We start from the raw sequence: 22,275 nt of genomic DNA, 5'->3' as shown, positions 1-22,275 counted from the left end.
TGGAAATGCTTTTATTAAGAAAGCCTTGCCCACCGCCATGGCGTTAGACCCCAGCGTTCAGAGCCTCGTCTAACGCCATGAACAAACCATGTGGAGGAGGGGCCGAAGACCCCACTATTCTGAGAGTCGTTCTGCCTGCAGCAAACCTGATTGGTGACACAGAGTCACCTGACACTTTCCAGAAGTTCCTAGAACTTGTTTATAAGGTCATTAGTGCCGCGAGCAAAACTACATCCTGTACAACACAAAGGGAAGAAGATCCGGTCACCGGACCGCAAGACAAATCCATATGATACCGCCTTAAACTGTCGATGTTACCGATATATCGGACATCACAATATCCATGAGAAGTATCGCCAAAGCATCAGCCATATAGCGGTATTTCGATATATCGGTTTTCGATGCCCCACCCTTAGTCTTGATGCAGTGGTAACTGACATGGACTGGTCAGAGGCAACATAGCGCTGTGCTGGAAGGACAGGCAGACATATAGTCTATATCACAGGCTGGGAAACAGAGAGACAGGCAGATACATCATGGCGGAGGTATTAGCTGAGGTCAGGATAGCAGAAGACAAGAATTAAAACCAGGAGTCAATCACAAAACTGCAGCACTTTGCAGAAATGTACGGAACCTCGTGCTCAGGCACCATCCACTGTATCAGGCTGCCTTAATTAACAAGGAAAGTGTGTAATCATTGGGGATGGGAAAGCTGTGTGCACCCCATGCCCCACACACTGGCCTAGATCCAACAGTTCTGAGAGCCATGTGAACAAATCCCAACCTTGGTAACAAACTCTGGGATTCTTGAGGTTCAGAAAGTCATATGTAAAAAAACAGCTCAAATGGCTAAAGAAGTGTTGGACTTTGGATGTCAAGAACAGTATTGTGGATGGAGGAGTTGGAGGGATTTGAATCAAAGAGAGGAACATACAGGAGAAGTTGGAGGAGAGGTTGGTGCTTTTGGTGAAGCTCCAGGGCTCATGGGATGTTATGGGGCTACTTGGTTGCTGATAAGGTTGTAAACCTCCTCTAATAACTTCAAATTCGCAGAGCAGCAAAAGCGTCTATATTATAATTTACGTAAAGACTAAAATAATTAACCTTTATTATGATCCTTAAAACCAGATATGTGGCCAACAGAAGACCAGGAAACATATGCTAGATCTATAGCCCGTCACCGCCACTAAACCAATCATTGTATAGTGTTTGTGGATTAATATATTGTCTGTGTAGTCTCTATATAGATCTTCTTCAAATGTATTGCTGGGGTCCCAGTACACAGCGTCAGATAACGGGAGGTATCCGTGTAAGGACTACAGCCAATAGTGAATTGATCAGAGACGGCGCACAATAGCCCAGAGCTTGTTGGATTTATAGATATGTGTTATTGCGTCACATATGGGCTTGAGATGAGTCCCAAGATGGATCAGCCCAGATGGATCGGCTCAGACGGATCGGCCCAGACGGATCGGCTCAGACGGATCGCCTCAGACGGATCGGCCCAGACGGATCGGCCCAGACGGATCGGCTCAGACGGATCGGCCCAGACGGATCGGCCCAGACGGATCGGCCCAGACGGATCGGCCCAGACGGATCGGCCCAGACGGATCGGCCCAGACGGATCGGCCCAGACGCATCGGCCCAGACGCATCGGCCCAGACGGATCGGCCCAGACGGATCGGCCCAGACGGATCGGCCCAGACGGATCGGCCCAGACGGATCGGCCCAGACGGATCGGCCCAGACGGATCGGCCCAGACGGATCGGCCCAGACGGATCGGCCCAGACGGATCGGCTCAGACGGATCGGCTCAGACGGATCGGCTCAGACGGATCGGCCCAGACGGATCGGCCCAGACGGATCGGCCCAGACGGATCGGCCCAGACGGATCAGCTCAGCGCGTTTCCCTGCTGTGTTTGCCAGCAGTTCATCATGAGCGATACATAAATGAACCCTGGTCCATGCCAGATTATTCCTGGGCAATGGACTACTATATAGTCAGTCCTTGTCAGACAAAATAAGGTGGTGTCTTGGTGATCACTAACATTCAATATATAGCGTTTAGTGCCTCACACAGAGGGGCGATATGCCCGTGTGGACCAAGAGTGAAAGAGGATTCTAATACATCCAAGTCAGATATATAGTGTGGTTTGGGTTCGTTCGGGGTAATCAGCCCCTTGCATAATGCAAGTATTATGCCGTTAGGGAACGTAGCAGAATATTATCCGTGTAATGGCCAGGCTTACTGATAAAGGCCAGAAGAAATTGGTGCAAAAACCACAGAGTTAAAAAGGACTTTCCCTAATGCTTTTATAGAGATGTCAATAAGCTAAACCCATCCCTGACTCTGGTCAGAGGCGCACCAAGATACCGAAATAACCAAAAAGATAGAAAGCAAATGAAAAAACCTGTGGCTGTGATGGTGAACCAAGGCATAGGACTGTGAGCCCAGAGCTAGGCCAGAGATATACCCCTGTTAGGACCTCCCAGAGGAAGCAGTTTAGACCAGTCAGCCAATCAATTACATATAAGGTTAGATAGGGGGAGGAGCCAATACCCGCCACAGTAACGATCGCTCAGGATTCTCACACTAAATACTTTTAATAGCAAATAACTAAGCATTACCTTAATGGATGCAGTGGGAAGCCAGCGCTTATTTCTGATCTGACGTGGAGGTAGCCGATGAAAAGATATGGCACATAGTATAATGCTGGCAGATCCACTATGATTAGTGGGTAACTGCGCATGCGCACGTTGTTGGAGGACGTCATCACGTCGCCGCGCTGGTCATGTGATGCGCCCATTCATCAAATTGACTCGGCGGACAGAGGATGGTGCGGTCAACACTTAGGTCATGTGACAGCGTGCCACCCCCATGGTATGAATGAAACGCATCAATGCGCTTTGTCTGGCATAGTGATATCAAACCAGAAAGCGGCAATCTAGTTCGGCCCACTGTAGCTATTATTATGTTGGATCCACATAATGCGCCAGCATCAATGTGCCTAAACTTGATCATAGATATTAACACGATACATATGAGATTAGCACACAGGTAAGTGCCATCTGGGGTAATCTCAACAGGAGGCATTCTAGTGTGAGAGAGAATAAATAAAGGGCGAGGATTTAAAATCTCATTGATATAACATTGCGGAGGTGCTGATCAGCGGTTAGAAGAGGCTTCTTGGCTGATGACTACCTTGAATTATAGCTGGCTTATGTTGGTCTGAATTCTTAAAGAATGGAGTTTTTCTCATAATTAGGCAACAATACCTAATTGGTCCAAATACTGTAAACAGCGGAATTAAAGGAACATCAGATGTCAAAAGCGATGCGAAAAATAAGATGTAACTCATAATAGAGTATGTGGTAGAGATCCAGAACAGGGTAGTCAGTGAGAGAGGAAAAGGAAGGAATCAGGGAAAGAATTAAAGGGGTTGTCCCGCGCCGAAACGGGTTGTTTTTTTTTTCAAACCCCCCCCCCCCCCCCCGTTCGGCGCGAGACAACCCCGATGCAGGGACATAAAAAAAAAAACCGCTCAGCGCTTACCTTAATCCCCGCGCTCCGGTGACTTCTATACTTACCGGTGTAGATGGCTGCCGGGATCCTCTTCCTCCGTGGACCGCAGCTCTTCTGTGCGGTCCATTGCCGATTCCAGCCTCCTGATTGGCTGGAATCGGCACGTGACGGGGCAGAGCTACACGGAGCTACACGGAGCCCCATTGAAGAAAGCAGAAGACCCGGACTGCGCAAGCGCGTCTAATTTGGCCATTCGACCATTTTAGACGGCGAAAATTAGGCGGGCTCCATGGAGACGAGGACGCCAGCAGCGGAGCAGGTAAGTAAAAAACTTTTTATAACTTCTGTATGGCTCATAATTAATGCACAATGTACATTACAAAGTGCATTAATATGGCCATACAGAAGTGTATAGACCCACTTGCTGCCGCGGGACAACCCCTTTAACTTTAGAGAAAGCAATTAAAGCCCAAACTCTCATTGAGGCCAGTTGGGTTAATGGTGTTTAGCCGATAGATCCAGGAGGCTTCCTTTTGAAGTAGTCGTATATCGATGTCTCCTCTGCGACCATGAGTCTTGAGTACTTCGATGCTCTGGCATTTTAGGGATTGGGCATCGCCATTATGTGTACTCCATACATGGTCTGCTGGGGGGTGGATTCATGGCGTCTTATGTTTCCTATGTGGGCTGGGATCCTACGGCGAAACTGTTGAATAGTCTTTCCAGCATAATTTTTTGGGCACGGGCAAGTGACCAAACAGACGACATTCTGAGTTTTACAATTCACAAAGTCTCGCCATGAATAAGTTTTATTTGTTGATGCTCCTTTAAACAAGTTTCCTTGCAGGATGAAGGGACAGGCTAAGCATCCTTGGCAAGGGTAGGAACCCTGGGGCTTATTAGAGTTAAGCCACGTTCTTTGTGAATCACTTGGGTATAGATGACTTTTGATCAAATGGTCTCTTAGGTTGTGGCCACGACGGAAAGTGATTGAGGGTGAGATGGATAAATGGTCTTTCAAATCACTATCCCGTCTTAGAATTTCCCAATAGTGATTTAAGATATTTTGTACCTGTTTCGAACCCGTCAAGTGTACCTATGATTCGGGTACATTGATCAGTGGAGCGTTCTCGTGGCAGTAGGGGGCTTGTTCTATTTTGTTGAACCGCAAAAGAGTATGCCTGTTGAATTACTTCATCTGGATAGTCTCTACTTTGGAATCTTTTAATGAGTTTTTTGCTCTCAGTCATGAAGGAAGAATCGTCAGAGCAGTTGCGTCACAAGCGTAAAAATTGGCCTTTCGGAATCCCTCTTTTTAATGGAAAGGGATGAAAGCTGTTCCATCCTAATAGGCTGTTTGTTGCTGTCGATTTACGATATAGCGAAGACTAAATTGAACCGTCCTCACTTTTCTGGATCAGGAGGTCCACAAAATGGTGAAGCGGTGGGATTGATGTCTGATGTTATCCGTAGGTTTAAATTGTTTTGATTCAGTTCATCAATGAACGCCTGAAAGGAAGCAGAGGTACCTTGCCAGAATAAGAGGACATCATCGATGTAGCGTATCCAAAGTGTGATGCAGTTTGACCACATGCTGTTCTCGCTTGCAAAGACGACCCTTTCCTCCCATTAGCCCAGGTACAAATTGGCATATGATGGGGCACATGGCGTCCCCATCGCCGTGCCCCTGAGCTGGTGGAAGTACTTGGTCTCAAATAGAAAAAACCTATGACTAAGAACGAATTCGAGGAATTCTAAGACGCATTGATTGTGTAGATGGTAAGGTGGTCCTCTTTGTTGTAGAAAGTATTTGGTTGCCTGTAGGCCTCCTTGGTGGGGAATAGAACTATATAAAGATTCTATGTCTAAGGTGGCGAGGAATGTATCAGAGCCCACAGAAATACCATCTAGTATACAGAGGACATCCATAGTATCTTGGACGAAGTATCATAAAGATGAAACGAATGGTCGCAAGATTTTGTCAATGTAGATTCTTAGATTTTGGGTAAGGTTTTCAAAGATTACATAATCCTGAATTTTTGAAGAAATGGGAGCATGAGTCCACCCAGTCTTCTTTGAGATTTATCAATCTATTTTGTGAAAAAGAAAAATCTACCTTGACCACTAATCAGAAAATATTGGAGGATCAGATTGAAGGTGCAAAAACTTTTCTCTCTGTGCCCAAATTTTTGGTAAAAAAAACAAAACACTTTATTCCAATAGAGAAAAATTTACTAATCATATAAAAGAAAGAAAGCATTCAAAATGTAGGCGCGATTTACAAGACTTTAAAGAAAATAGAGGATACGTGGACCCAAAGACTCCTATAATACTGCCCCCTATGTACAAGAATATAGCTACTATAATACTGCCTCCTATGTACAAGAATATAGCTACTATAATACTGCCCCCTATGTACAAGAATATAACTACTATAATACTGCCTCCTATGTACAAGAATATAACTACTATAATACTGCCTCCTATGTACAAGAATATAACTACTATAATACTGCCCCCTATGTACAAGAATATAACTACTATAATACTGCTCCTATGTACAAGAATATAACTACTATAATACTGCCTCCTATGTACAAGAATATAACTACTATAATACTGACCCCTATGTACAAGAATATAACTACTATAATACTGCCCCCTATGTACAAGAATATAACTACTATAATACTGCCTCCTATGTACAAGAATATAACTACTATAATACTGCCCCCCTATGTACAAGAATATAACTACTATAACACTGCCCCTATGTACAAGAATATAACTACTATAATACTGCCCCCTATGTACAAGAATATAACTACTATAATACTGCCTCCTATGTACAAGAATATAACTACTATAATACTGCCTCCTATGTACAAGAATATAACTACTATAATACTGCCTCCTATGTACAAGAATATAACTACTATAATACTGCTCCTATGTACAAGAATATAACTACTATAATACATCATCCTATGTACAAGAATATAACTACTATAATACTGCCTCCTATGTACAAGAATATAACTACTATAATACTGCCCCCCCTATGTACAAGAATATAACTACTATAATACATCATCCTATGTACAAGAATATAACTACTATAATACTGCCTCCTATGTACAAGAATATAACTACTATAATACTGCCTCCTATGTACAAGAATATAACTACTATAATACTGCCCCCCCTATGTACAAGAATATAACTACTATAATACTGCCCCCTATGTACAAGAATATAACTACTATAATACTGCCCCCTATGTACAAGAATATAACTACTATAATACTGCCCACTATGTACAAGAATATAACTACTATAATACTGCTCCTATGTACAAGAATAGAACTACTATAATACTGCTCCTATGTACAAGAATATAACTACTATAATACTGCTCCTATGTACAAGAATATAACTACTATAATACTGCTCCTATGTACAAGATTATAACTACTATAATACTGCCCCCTATGTATAAGAATATAACTGCTATAATACTGCTCCTATGTACAAGAATATAACTACTATAATACTGCCCCCTATGTACAAGAATATAACTACTATAATACTGTCCCCTATGTACAAGAATATAACTACTATAATACTGCTCCTATGTACAAGAATATAACTACAATAATACTGCTCCTATGTACAAGAATATAACTACTATAATACTGCCCCCTATGTACAAGAATATAACTACTATAATACTGCCTCCTATGTACAAGAATATAACTACTATAATACTGCCCCCCCTATGTACAAGAATAGCAATACTATAATACTGCTCCTATGTACAAGAATATAACTACTATAATACTGCCTCCTATGTATTAGAATATAACTACTGTAATACTGCCCCCTATGTACAAAAATATAACTACTATAATACTGCTCCTATGTACAAGAATATAACTACTATAATACTGCCTCCTATGTACAAGAATATAACTACTATAATACTGCCCCCTATGTACAAGAATATAACTACTATAATACTGCCCCCTATGTACAAGAATATAACTACTATAATACTGCCCCCTATGTACAAGAATATAACTACTATAATACTGCCCCCTATGTACAAGAATATAACTACTATAATACTGCCCACTATGTACAAGAATATAACTACTATAATACTGCTCCTATGTACAAGAATATAACTACTATAATACTGCCTCCTATGTATAAGAATATAACTACTGTAATACTGCCCCCTATGTACAAGAATATAACTACTATAATACTGCCCCCTATGTACAAGAATATAACTACTATAATACTGCTCCTATGTACAAGAATATAACTACTATAATACTGCCTCCTATGTACAAGAATATAACTACTATAATACTGCCCCCTATGTAAAAGAATATAACTACTATAATACTGCCCCCTATGTACAAGAATATAACTACTATAATACTGTCCCCTATGTACAAGAATATAACTACTATAATACTGCTCCTATGTACAAGAATATAACTACAATAATACTGCTCCTATGTACAAGAATATAACTACTATAATACTGCCCCCTATGTAAAAGAATATAACTACTATAATACTGTCCCCTATGTAAAAGAATATAACTACTATAATACTGCTCCTATGTACAAGAATATAACTACAATAATACTGCTCCTATGTACAAGAATATAACTACTATAATACTGCCCCCTATGTACAAGAATATAACTACAATAATACTGCTCCTATGTACAAGAATATAACTACTATAATACTGCCCCCTATGTACAAGAATATAACTACTATAATACTGCCCACTATGTACAAGAATATAACTACTATAATACTGCTCCTATGTACAAGAATAGAACTACTATAATACTGCTCCTATGTACAAGAATATAACTACTATAATACTGCTCCTATGTACAAGAATATAACTACTATAATACTGCTCCTATGTACAAGATTATAACTACTATAATACTGCCCCCTATGTATAAGAATATAACTGCTATAATACTGCTCCTATGTACAAGATTATAACTACTATAATACTGCCCCCCTATGTATAAGAATATAACTGCTATAATACTGCTCCTATGTACAAGATTATAACTACTATAATACTGCCCCCTATGTATAAGAATATAACTGCTATAATACTGCTCCTATGTACAAGATTATAACTACTATAATACTGCCCCCTATGTATAAGAATATAACTACTATAATACTGCTCCTATGTACAAGAATATAACTACTATAATACTGCCCCCTATGTACAAGAATATAGCTACTATAATACTGCCCACTATGTACAAGAATATAACTACTATAATACTGCTCCTATGTACAAGAATAGAACTACTATAATACTGCTCCTATGTACAAGAATATAACTACTATAATACTGCTCCTATGTACAAGAATATAACTACTATAATACTGCTCCTATGTACAAGATTATAACTACTATAATACTGCCCCCTATGTATAAGAATATAACTGCTATAATACTGCTCCTATGTACAAGAATATAACTACTATAATACTGCCCCCTATGTACAAGAATATAACTACTATAATACTGTCCCCTATGTACAAGAATATAACTACTATAATACTGCTCCTATGTACAAGAATATAACTACAATAATACTGCTCCTATGTACAAGAATATAACTACTATAATACTGCCCCCTATGTACAAGAATATAACTACTATAATACTGTCCCCTATGTAAAAGAATATAACTACTATAATACTGCTCCTATGTACAAGAATATAACTACAATAATACTGCTCCTATGTACAAGAATATAACTACTATAATACTGCCCCCTATGTACAAGAATATAACTACAATAATACTGCTCCTATGTACAAGAATATAACTACTATAATACTGCCCCCTATGTACAAGAATATAACTACTATAATACTGCCCACTATGTACAAGAATATAACTACTATAATACTGCTCCTATGTACAAGAATAGAACTACTATAATACTGCTCCTATGTACAAGAATATAACTACTATAATACTGCTCCTATGTACAAGAATATAACTACTATAATACTGCTCCTATGTACAAGATTATAACTACTATAATACTGCCCCCTATGTATAAGAATATAACTGCTATAATACTGCTCCTATGTACAAGATTATAACTACTATAATACTGCCCCCTATGTATAAGAATATAACTGCTATAATACTGCTCCTATGTACAAGATTATAACTACTATAATACTGCCCCCTATGTATAAGAATATAACTGCTATAATACTGCTCCTATGTGCAAGATTATAACTACTATAATACTGCCCCCTATGTATAAGAATATAACTGCTATAATACTGCTCCTATGTACAAGATTATAACTACTATAATACTGCCCCCTATGTATAAGAATATAACTGCTATAATACTGCTCCTATGTACAAGATTATAACTACTATAATACTGCCCCCTATGTATAAGAATATAACTGCTATAATACTGCTCCTATGTACAAGAATATAACTACTATAATACTGCCCCCTATGTACAAGAATATAACTACTATAATACTGCTCCTATGTACAAGAATATAACTACTATAATACTGCTCCTATGTATAAGAATATAACTACTATAATACTGCTCCTATGTACAAGAATATAACTACTATAATACTGCCCCCTATGTACAAGAATATAACTACTATAATACTGCCCACTATGTACAAGAATATAACTACTATAATACTGCTCCTATGTACAAGAATAGAACTACTATAATACTGCTCCTATGTACAAGAATATAACTACTATAATACTGCTCCTATGTACAAGAATATAACTACTATAATACTGCTCCTATGTACAAGATTATAACTACTATAATACTGCCCCCTATGTATAAGAATATAACTGCTATAATACTGCTCCTATGTACAAGATTATAACTACTATAATACTGCCCCCTATGTATAAGAATATAACTGCTATAATACTGCTCCTATGTACAAGATTATAACTACTATAATACTGCCTCCTATGTAGAAGAATATAACAACTATAATACTGCCCCTTTATACAAGAATAGATCTACTATAATACTGCCTCCTATGTACAAGAATATAATTACTATAATACTGCCCCCTATGTACAAGAATATAACTACTATAATACTGCCCCCTATGTACAAGAATATAACTACTATAATACTGCTCCCTATGTACAAGAATATAACTACTATAATACTGCCCCCTATGTCCAAGAATATACCTACTATAATACTGCCCCCTATGTCCAAGAATATACCTACTATAATACTGCCCCCTATGTACAAGAATATACCTACTATAATACTGCCCCCTATGTCCAAGAATATACCTACTATAATACTGCCCCCTATGTCCAAGAATATACCTACTATAATACTGCCCCCTATGTCCAAGAATATACCTACTATAATACTGCCCCCTATGTCCAAGAATATACCTACTATAATACTGCCCCCTATGTCCAAGAATATACCTACTATAATACTGCCCCCTATGTCCAAGAATATACCTACTATAATACTGCCCCCTATGTCCAAGAATATACCTACTATAATACTGCCCCCTATGTACAAGAATATACCTACTATAATACTGCCCCCTATGTACAAGAATATAACTATTATAATACTGCCCCTATGTACAAGAGTATAACTACTATAATACTGCTCCCATGTACAAGAATATAACTACTATAATACTGCCCCCTATGTACAAGAATATAACTACTATAATACTGCCCCCTATGTACAAGAATACACCTACTATAATACTGCCCCCTATGTACAAGAATACAACTACTATAATACTGCTCCTATGTACAAGAATAGAACTACTATAATACTGCTCCTATGTACAAGAATAGAACTACTATAATACTGCTCCTATGTACAAGAATATAACTACTATAATACTGCTCCTATGTACAAGATTATAACTACTATAATACTGCCCCCTATGTATAAGAATATAACTGCTATAATACTGCTCCTATGTACAAGATTATAACTACTATAATACTGCCCCCTATGTATAAGAATATAACTGCTATAATACTGCTCCTATGTACAAGATTATAACTACTATAATACTGCTCCCTATGTACAAGAATATAACTACTATAATACTGCCCCCTATGTACAAGAATAGATCTACTATAATACTGCCTCCTATGTACAAGAATATAATTACTATAATACTGCCCCCTATGTACAAGAATATAACTACTATAATACTGCTCCCTATGTACAAGAATATAACTACTATAATACTGCCCCCTATGTCCAAGAATATACCTACTATAATACTGCCCCCTATGTCCAAGAATATACCTACTATAATACTGCCCCCTATGTACAAGAATATACCTACTATAATACTGCCCCCTATGTCCAAGAATATACCTACTATAATACTGCCCCCTATGTCCAAGAATATACCTACTATAATACTGCCCCCTATGTCCAAGAATATACCTACTATAATACTGCCCCCTATGTCCAAGAATATACCTACTATAATACTGCCCCCTATGTCCAAGAATATACCTACTATAATACTGCCCCCTATGTCCAAGAATATACCTACTATAATACTGCCCCCTATGTACAAGAATATAACTATTATAATACTGCCCCTATGTACAAGAGTATAACTACTATAATACTGCTCCCATGTACAAGAATATAACTACTATAATACTGCCCCCTATGTACAAGAATACACCTACTATAATACTGCCCCCTATGTACAAGAATACAACTACTATAATACTGCCCCCTATGTACAAGAATATAACTACTATAATACTGCCCCCTATGTACAAGAATATAACTACTATAATACTGCCTCCTATGTACAGGAATATAACTACTATAATACTGCCCCTTATGTGCAAGAATATAACTACTATAATACTTCCCCCTATGTACAAGAATATAACTAGTATAATACTGCTCTCTATGTACAAGAATATAACTACTATAATACTGCCTCCTATGTACAAGAATATAACTACTATAATACTGTCCCTTATGTACAAGAATATAACTACTATAATACTGCCCCCTATGTATAAGAATATAACTACTATAATACTGCCTCCTATGTACAAGAATATAACTACTATAATACTGTCCGCTATGTACAAGAATATAACTACTATAATACTGCCCCCTATATACTAGAATATAACTACTATAATACTGCCCCCTATGTACAAGAATATAACTACTATAATACTGCCCCCTATGTACAAGAATATAACTACTATAATACTGCCCCTATGTACAAGAATATAACTACTATAATACCGCCCCCTATGTACAAGAATATAACTACTATAATACTGCCCCCTATGTACAAGAATATAACTACTATAATACTGCCCCCTATGTACAAGAATATAACTACTATAATACTGCCCCCTATGTACAAGAATATAACTAGTATAATACTGCTCTCTATGTACAAGAATATAACTACTATAATACTGCCCCCTATGTACAAGAATATAACTACTATAATACTGCCCCCTATGTACAAGAATATAACTACTATAATACTGCCCCCTATGTACAAGAATATAACTACTATAATACTGCCCCCTATGTACAAGAATATAACTACTATAATACTGCCTCCTATGTACAAGAATATAACTACTATAATACTGCCCCCTATGTACAAGAATATAACTACTATAATACTGCCCCCTATGTACAAGAATATAACTACTATAATACTGCCCCCTATGTACAAGAATATAACTACTATAATACTGCCTCCTATGTACAAGAATATAACTACTATAATACTGTATTACTGTAAATGTATTTATTATCTAAGCTTAGTTCTGGTGCTCTATTTATTATATGAGTTTTATTCTGTTGGTGTGTTTATTATTAGAGATGAGCGAACGTGTTCGGCTCCGCGCCTTTTCGCCCGGACACCGAACTTCGCGAGGAATTCCGTGTTCGGGCGAAAAAAGTTCGGGGGTCGCCGTGGCAGCGCGGGGGGTTGCGGCGGGGAGTGGGGGGGAGAGGGAGAGAGAGAGGGCTCCCCCCTGTTCCCCGCTGCTGCCGCCCGCGCCGCCGCGCCTCTCCCCGCCCCCCGGCGCCCCCCGAATACTTACGCGCGAACACGGAAGTCCTCGGAAAAGCCGGTGTTCGGGTGCGTAAGTGTTCGTTAAGAACACGTTCGCTCATCTCTATTTATTATATGAGCTTGGTTCTGGTGCTGCCTTTATTACAGGAGCTGGTTTCTGGTGCTGTATTTATTAATTGAGCTTGGTTCTGGTGCTGTATTTAATATATGAGTTTGGTTCTGGTGGTGTATTTATTATTTGAGCTTGGCTCTGGTGCTGTATTTATTATCTAAGCTTAGTTTTGGTGATGTATTTATTATTTGAGCTTGTTTCTGGTGCTGTATTTATTATTTGAGCTTGGTACTGCTGCTGTATTTATTATTTGAGCTTGGTTCTGGTGTTGTATTTATTATTTGAGCTTGGTTCTGCTGCTGTATTTATTATATGAGCTTGGTTCTGGTGCTGTATTTATTATATGAGCTTGGTTCTGGTGCTGTATTTATTATTTGAGTTTGGTTCTGGTGCTGTATTTATTATTTGAGCTTGGTTCTTTTGCTGTATTTATTATATGAACTTGGTTCTGGTGCTTTATTTATTATGTGAGCTTGTTTTTGGTGCTGTATTTATTAATTGAGCTTGGTTCTGGTGCTGTATTTAATATATGAGCTTGGTTCTGGTGCTGTATTTATTATGTGAGCTTGGTTCTGGTGCTGTGTTCATTATATGAGCTTGGTTCTGGTGCTGTATTTAATATATGAGCTTGGTTCTGGTGCTGCATTTGTTATGTGAGCTTGGTTCTGGTGCTGCATTTATTATATGAGCTTGGTTCTGGTGCTGTATTTAATATATGAGCTTGGTTCTGGTGCTGTATTTATTATGTGAGCTTGGTTCTGGTGCTGTATTTATTATATAAGCTTGGTTCTGGTGGTGTATTTATATAGTCTTACGTTGCTATCTTGCTGTTTTTTGCACAAGCAGAATTCAAGAAGATTGACTTATTATCAGTGCAATATCTAAAGTCAGCGCTGGATGCCCTCTCCCGCAGCACTGGTCTCATATGATGGATGATTATTCATACTTGGAATCTGCATCACAACACTATCTCTTGTATGTATGATGAGACGTGTGGATGCTTCTGTGAGCCGCTGTATGAGCTGATGATTAACGCAGCATCCAGAGGTAGCGGCCCCATGCACAGCTGCAGCGCTCGCTCTGTCGCCTTCACACAATTAGCTCCTCTGCACAGAGTAATGAGATGAGACAAACATCAGCGCGCTGGTCTGCGGAGCTGATATAAAAGAGGCTGCAGACCGTCTACAGTGCGGAGTCCGTCATCCCTACTCTAGATATGGCTGCCGTCTGGTTGCCGCACACAATAGAATCCCAAACCTTGAGGGGAGAGACGTTCTTGTCTTAGTTCATGCAGGCTTACCCGGATGTGGACCATGCATCCAATTAGCAACCGATATCTGCAAAGATCATGTAAGCAGCACGAAGGGTTAAGTTATCCACAACTCATCTTCTATAAAAGTGCAAAAGCTTCTTTATTAATCCCTACTTTGCATATTCGCCGCAACATTTCGACTGCAAATCGCAGTCTTTGTCAAGCAGTGCAGTCGAAACGCTGCTTACATGATCTTTGGAGATACCCTAGATATGGGACATGGCGGCATCTACTGCTCTCTGGTTTCTGGAACTGATCACTGTGGCCCTTTGGCCTTGAATGGGATGGAATCTTAACCCCTTCAGGACCGCCGAATGCATCTAGACGTCCTGCAGTGCTGATGTGTGCATGGAGCGGCTCAGGAGGCAGTCAGCACCAAACCCGGCGGCGGTCAGCTGCTTCTAACAGTTGGCACCCAGCGGTAACGCCGATGAACAGAGTGAGCTCCAATCACGCCAGTTAATACATTAGATACCATACGTGTAAAGAATCAGCGTGGGGAGAGGGGCTCCATCCAGCTCCCCATGGACAGCGTGATCGGGGAAGCCCAAGCTCTAGTATACTGAATGCCCCCAGAGCTGCTATGTATAGATGCCTATCAAGGCCTCCCCGAGGCAAGAGCAAATCACTGAATACTGTAATACTGAAGTATCACAGTATATAGTAAGAATACCTCCCAGGAAGTTGTCGGGATGAAACTGTGTGATTGTAACGCTGATAGAAGTCCTTACAGTATCGGAACCAAAGGAGCATTTATTGGGGAGAGCTGAATGCTCGTAGGGAGGCTCTAGTACCCTGTTGTACCACCTCTAGCTTGGATACAAGATGTGATACGGGCAGGCATGGAGGCTCTAGTACCCTGCTGTACTGCCTCTAGCTTGGATACAAGATGTGATACGGGCAGGCATGGAGGCTCTAGTACCCTGTTGTACTGCCTCTAGGTTGGATACAAGATGTGATACAAGCAGGCATGGAGGCTCTAGTACCCTGTTGTACCGCCTCTAGGTTGGATACAAGATGTGATACGGGGGCATGGAAGCTCTAGCACACTGTTGTACCGCCTCTAGCTTGGATACAAAATGTGATGCAGGTGGGCATGGAGGCTCTAGGACCCTGTTGTACCGCCTCTAGCTTGGATACAAGATGTGATACGGGTAGGCATGAAGGCTCTAGTACCCGGTTGGGCCGCCTCTAGCTTGGATACAAGATGTGATATGGGGGCATGGAGGCTCTAGTACCCTGTTGTACCGCCTCTAGCTTGGATACAAGATGTGATATGGTCGGGCATGGAGGCTCTAGTACCCTGTTGTACCACCTCTAGCTTGGATACAAGATGTGATACGGGTGGGCATGGAGGCTCTAGTACCCTGTTGTACCACCTCTAGCTTGGATACAGGATGTGATACGGGCAGGCATGCAGGCTCTAGTATCCCATTAGGCCGCTTCTAGCTTGGATACAAGATGTGATACGGGCAGGCATGGAGGCTCTAGTACCCTGTTGTACCACCTCTAGCTTGGATACAAGATGTGATACAGGCAGGCATTGAGGCTCTAGTACCCTGTTGTACCGCCTCTAGCTTGGATACAAGATGTAATACGGGCAGGCATAGAGGCTCTAGTACCCTGTTGTACCGCCTCTAGCTTGGATACAAGATGTGATACGGGTGGGCATGGAGGCTCTAGTACCCTGTTGTACCACCTCTAGCTTGGATACAAGATTTGATACGGGTGAGTATGGAGGCTCTAGTACCCTGTTGTACCGCCTCTAGCTTGGATACAAGATGTGATACGGGCGGGCATGGAGGCTCTAGTACTCTGATCTACAGCCTCTAGCTTGGATACAAGATGTGATACGGTAGAGCATGGAGGCTCTAGTACTCTGCTGTACCACCTCTAGCTTGGATACAAGATGTGATATGGGCGGGCATGGAGGCTCTAGTACCCTGCTGTACCACCTCTAGCTTGGATACAAGATGTGATACGGTAGAGCATGGAGGCTCTAGTACCCTGTTGTACCACCTCTAGCTTGGATACAATATGTGATACGGGGCATGGAGGCTCTAGTACCCTGCTGTACCGCATCTAGCTTGGATACAAGATGTGATGGGGGCGGGCATGGAGGCTGTAGTACCCTGCTGTACCAACTCTAGCTTGGATACAAGATGTGATACGGGGGGGCATGGAGGCTCTAGTACCCTGCTGTACCAACTCTAGCTTGGATAAAGATGTGACACGGGCGGGCATAGAGGCTCTAGTACCCTGTTGTACCGCCTGTAGCTTGGATTCAAGATGTGAGACGAGCGGGCATGGAGGCTCTAGTACCCTGCTGTACCATCTCTAGCTTGGATATAAGATGTGATACGGTAGAGCATGGAGGCTCTAGTACCCCGTTGTACCACCTCTGGCTTGGATACAACATGTGATATGGTAGAGCATTGAGGCTCTAGTACCCTGCTTTACCACCTCTAGCTTGGATACAAGTTGTGATACAAGGTGGCATGGAGGCTCTAGTACCCTGTTGTACCACCTCTAGCTTGGATACAAGATGTGATACAGGTGGGCATGGAGGCTCTAGTACCCTGTTGTACCACCTCTAGCTTGGATACAAGATGTGATATGGGGGCATGGAGGCTCTAGTACCCTGTTGTACCGCCACTAGCTTGTATACAAGATGTGATACGGGTGGGCATGGAGGCTCTAGTACCCTGTTGTACCGCCTTTAGTCTGGATACAAGATGTGATATGGGGGCATGAAGGCTCTAGTTCCCTGTTGTACCGCCTTTAGTCTGGATACAAGATGTGATACCGGTAGGCATGGAGGCTCTAGTACCCTGTTGTACCACCTCTAGCTTGGATACAAGATGTGATACGAGCAGGCATGGAGGCTCTAGTACCCTGTTGTACCACCTCTAGCTTGGATACAAGATGTATACAGGCAGGCATGGAGGCTCTAGTACCCTGTTGTACCGCCTCTAGCTTGGATACAAGATGTGATATAGGCAGGCAGGGAGGCTCTAGTATCCTGTTGTTCCACCTCTAGCTTGGATACAAGATGTGATACAGGCAGGCATGGAGGTTCTAGTACCCGGTTGTACCGCCTCTAGCTTGGATACAAGATGTATACGGGCGGGCATGGAGGCTCTAGTACCCTGTTGTACCACCTCTAGCTTGGATACAAGATGTGATATAGGCAGGCATGGAGGCTCTAGTACCCTGTTGTACCACCTCTAGCTTGGATACAAGATGTGATACAGGTGGGCATGGAGGCTCTAGTACCCTGTTGTACCACCTCTAGCTTGGATACAAGATGTGATATGGGGGCATGGAGGCTCTAGTACCCTGTTGTACCGCCACTAGCTTGTATACAAGATGTGATACGGGTGGGCATGGAGGCTCTAGTACCCTGTTGTACCGCCTTTAGTCTGGATACAAGATGTGATATGGGGGCATGAAGGCTCTAGTTCCCTGTTGTACCGCCTTTAGTCTGGATACAAGATGTGATACCGGTAGGCATGGAGGCTCTAGTACCCTGTTGTACCACCTCTAGCTTGGATACAAGATGTGATACGAGCAGGCATGGAGGCTCTAGTACCCTGTTGTACCACCTCTAGCTTGGATACAAGATGTATACAGGCAGGCATGGAGGCTCTAGTACCCTGTTGTACCGCCTCTAGCTTGGATACAAGATGTGATATAGGCAGGCAGGGAGGCTCTAGTATCCTGTTGTTCCACCTCTAGCTTGGATACAAGATGTGATACAGGCAGGCATGGAGGTTCTAGTACCCGGTTGTACCGCCTCTAGCTTGGATACAAGATGTATACGGGCGGGCATGGAGGCTCTAGTACCCTGTTGTACCACCTCTAGCTTGGATACAAGATGTGATATAGGCAGGCATGGAGGCATAGAGGTTTTCCTGCCACATATCACTCATGTAAACTCGTAGGCTGTCGAAGTTGGCGTCCCAGATGGTCCCATACATGTCCCACTGGTGATACATCTGGTGACCGGGCAGTTACAGAGGTGTGGCAATGTTGTGGGGGCTTCCTGTAACCCTCTTGTGTGTTCGGCCGAGCATCATCCTGCTGGAAGCTGTAATGAGAGCAACACATGGGGCTGCAGGATGTCCTGAACGTATCACTGAGCTGTCATTGTCCCTCGTACCACCACTAGGGGGACTGACTGTCGTATGTGACGCCCCCCAGACCACCACACCAGCAGAAGGCAGGATTGAGGCGCTCACCCCAAGGTCTCCAGACACGAGCAGAGCCGTCGTCAGTGCCAAAACTAAACCTGGATTTATGTCTGAAGACAACCTGGTTCTCCTCCGCATAGTCAGGTTTTATCGTTGACGACACCACAGCAAATGGGGGGATGGCAGGAGTCAGAGGTCGTACATGTAATGGGGGCTGAGAGACCAAATGTCCTTCAGCCAAGCACCTGCAAATGGTTCTGACACACAGGGGTGTAACGATGGCGCCCCCTGTGTAGTGGCCAGCACTTGCAGTAATTGCAGGCTATGGTCTCATTGAAATCAATGGGAGCTGTGCTTGCAATTATAAGTGCTGGCCACTACGCAGCGGTCAGAACAGCGGGTTCTGCTCCAACCCCCCCCCCATAGCAGCGGTGACAGCATGCGCTCACACAGCTGATCGGTCAGGGGTCCCGAGCAGTGGACCTCGGACAATCAACTATTGATGACCTTTCCTGAGGATAGGTCTTCATAATATTTGTGGCTGGAAAACTCTCTTTTTTCACACTAATTCGGTCCCCATAGAACCTGAACTTGTGATCATTTGATCACTTGCACTATATGTTGTAATACTTCAGTATTGCAGTATATAGTGATTCTTGAAGTTCTCTCGGGCAGGACTTAATAGGCATCAATGCATGGCAGCCCTGCGAGGCTTCAGCCCATCGGCACCCTCTGATCATGCTGTGGGGGTATGGGAAGGAGTCCCTACCACTAATTGTCAGCTTTGACTACAGGAGTTGGTGTACATTATAGCGTATCTATGCTGGCTCATAGCTGCCGTAGATTTCAGGAGCTCAGAGAGTCAAAGAAGCATCAAACTTCGGAAGGAGTCTGCACTGCTTAATAAATGTGTTGTAGCTTCCCCTGGCCGAGCGCTGCGGCCCGCGATGTCCTGTCCTACAAGGTGTGTATAATGTGCAGCCTCTGCAGTAAACCTCTTCTTCCTCCTGCAGATCCCTTTTCTGACTGTGGGTTTGCACGGCCCGCTCGGGGATATCCTGATCTCTCTCCGGTCTCTGATCTGCTTCGGGACGCCTGCCAGTCACAGCGGTGCTTGTACTCAGGTATAATGTCATATGATACATTGTTTGTGGCTTGTTACATTGTAATTAAAGGGGGTTGTCACACATAGCTAGACCTTTTGGCACATGACACTTGGCCCGGCCCAACAATAAGGTTGATGCTTCTGACTCCCTCGATGCTGTATTCATGCAAGATGGAGCCTACATCACCCTCAGACACTCGGGCACACCCAAGGCACTTCCCTGCCATCACTTACCATTTCCCTGCTAGGCAGGTCAGCCATCTAGGTTCTAGTTTCATACTGTAATGGGCGTTTCTTGCTTCCCAGCTACCAGAATTGCCGCCCTTATTTGGGGTCTACGGTTTGTTTATAGAGCTCCAAGGATGGACTAATAAAGATTTAAGATTTTATTTACAAAATATAGCAGTGCTTATAAAAAGGGTAATATACAAAGTTAAAGGAACATACAGTATATATAGAATCTTAGAATGGTAGAGTTAGAAGGGACTCCGAGGGTCACCGGGTCCTCCGGGGTCATCGGGTGCTCCGGGGTCATCGGGTCCTCCGGGGTCATCGGGTCCTCCGGGGTCATCGGGTCCTCCGGGGTCATCGGGTCCTCCGGGGTCATCGGGTCCTCTGGGGTCATCAGGTCCTCTGGGGTCATCAGGTCCAACCCCCCTGCTCAGTGCAGGATCACTAAATCATCCCAGACAGATGTCTGTCCGCCTCTGAAGACTCCAATTGAAGGAGAACAAGACAGTTAAAAGGGGTTGTACCAAAACTGCTGGGGAAGGCAATGGCAAATCACCCAACAAAAACAGACTGCCAAGAAATCATCCCGCTGTGACGTCACCCTAGGGGTCAGGCATGACTCGGTGCTTGCACCAGGGGACCATTATACCCAAACTGCAAGTCATTCCCTTCCGCAGGATCGGGGCTAAATTGCTGACCCCAATGCAGGTCAGTGGGGCTGACGGACATCCCCGAGCGGCACCCGCTTGGTTATTTCCACAGTCTCATTAAAGGGGTTGTCTAGCGGCAAACCTCAAAATTTTACCTTACCCCATTCCCCGTCACCCCCCTGGCATAAAATAGCAAATTAAAACGCTTTTTAAGCCGCTTGCTACTCACCGATCTGATGAAATAAGGACTTTAAAAAATCTTCTCCCAAAAATGGCCGCCGGTCGTTTCCCAGGGATGCACTGTGGTTTTCTCCCATGGTGCACCGTGGGCTCTGTGCGTTCCATTGCCGATTCCAGCCTCCTGATTGGCTGGAATCGGAACACGTGACGGGGCGGAGCTACGATGACGACGCGGTGACCAGCTCTCCGGCACGAGCAGCCCCATTCACCAGGCAGAAGACCGCACAGCGCAAGCGCGTCTAAAAAAGCAGGAACACATCAGAATTAGACGGATCCATGGAGACGGGGACGCTAGCAACGGAGGGGGTAAGTATATAACTTCTGTATGGCTCATATTTAATGTACGATGTACATTACAAAGTGCATTAATATGGCCATACAGAAGTGTATAGACCCACTTGCTGCCGCGAGACAACCCCTTTAAGGACCAGGCCATACAGAAGTGTATAACCCCACTTGCCGCCGCGGGACAACCCCTTTAAGGACCAGGCCATACAGAAGTGTATAACCCCACTTGCTGCCGCGAGACAACCCCTTTAAGGACCAGGCCATACAGAAGTGTATAACCCCACTTGCTGCCGCGAGACAACCCCTTTAAGGACCAGGCCATACAGAAGTGTATAACCCCACTTGCTGCCGCGAGACAACCCCTTTAAGGACCAGGCCATACAGAAGTGTATAACCCCACTTGGTGCCGCGGGACAACCCCTTTAAGGACCAGGCCATACAGAAGTGTATAACCCCACTTGGTG

At 42.7% G+C, this 22,275-nt stretch overlaps 1 protein-coding gene across 2 annotated transcripts in view; it reads left to right on the top strand.

The window, feature by feature from the left end:
- CYRIB (CYFIP related Rac1 interactor B) overlaps positions 1 to 22,275 on the top strand; it is a 209,557-nt gene that overhangs the window by 48,817 nt on the left and 138,465 nt on the right. For both annotated transcript variants that reach the window (XM_066578793.1, XM_066578792.1), the window contains exon 2: positions 20,311 to 20,421. The gene's annotated coding sequence lies outside the window, so the exon portion shown is untranslated. The remainder of the gene's footprint in view (positions 1 to 20,310; positions 20,422 to 22,275) is intronic.

This window comes from Eleutherodactylus coqui, chromosome 9 (assembly GCF_035609145.1).
Source record: "Eleutherodactylus coqui strain aEleCoq1 chromosome 9, aEleCoq1.hap1, whole genome shotgun sequence".
Taxonomy (NCBI): Eukaryota; Metazoa; Chordata; class Amphibia; order Anura; family Eleutherodactylidae; genus Eleutherodactylus; species Eleutherodactylus coqui.
Note: the sequence above shows the minus strand (reverse complement) of the source record. Positions and strands in the feature narration are given on the sequence as shown.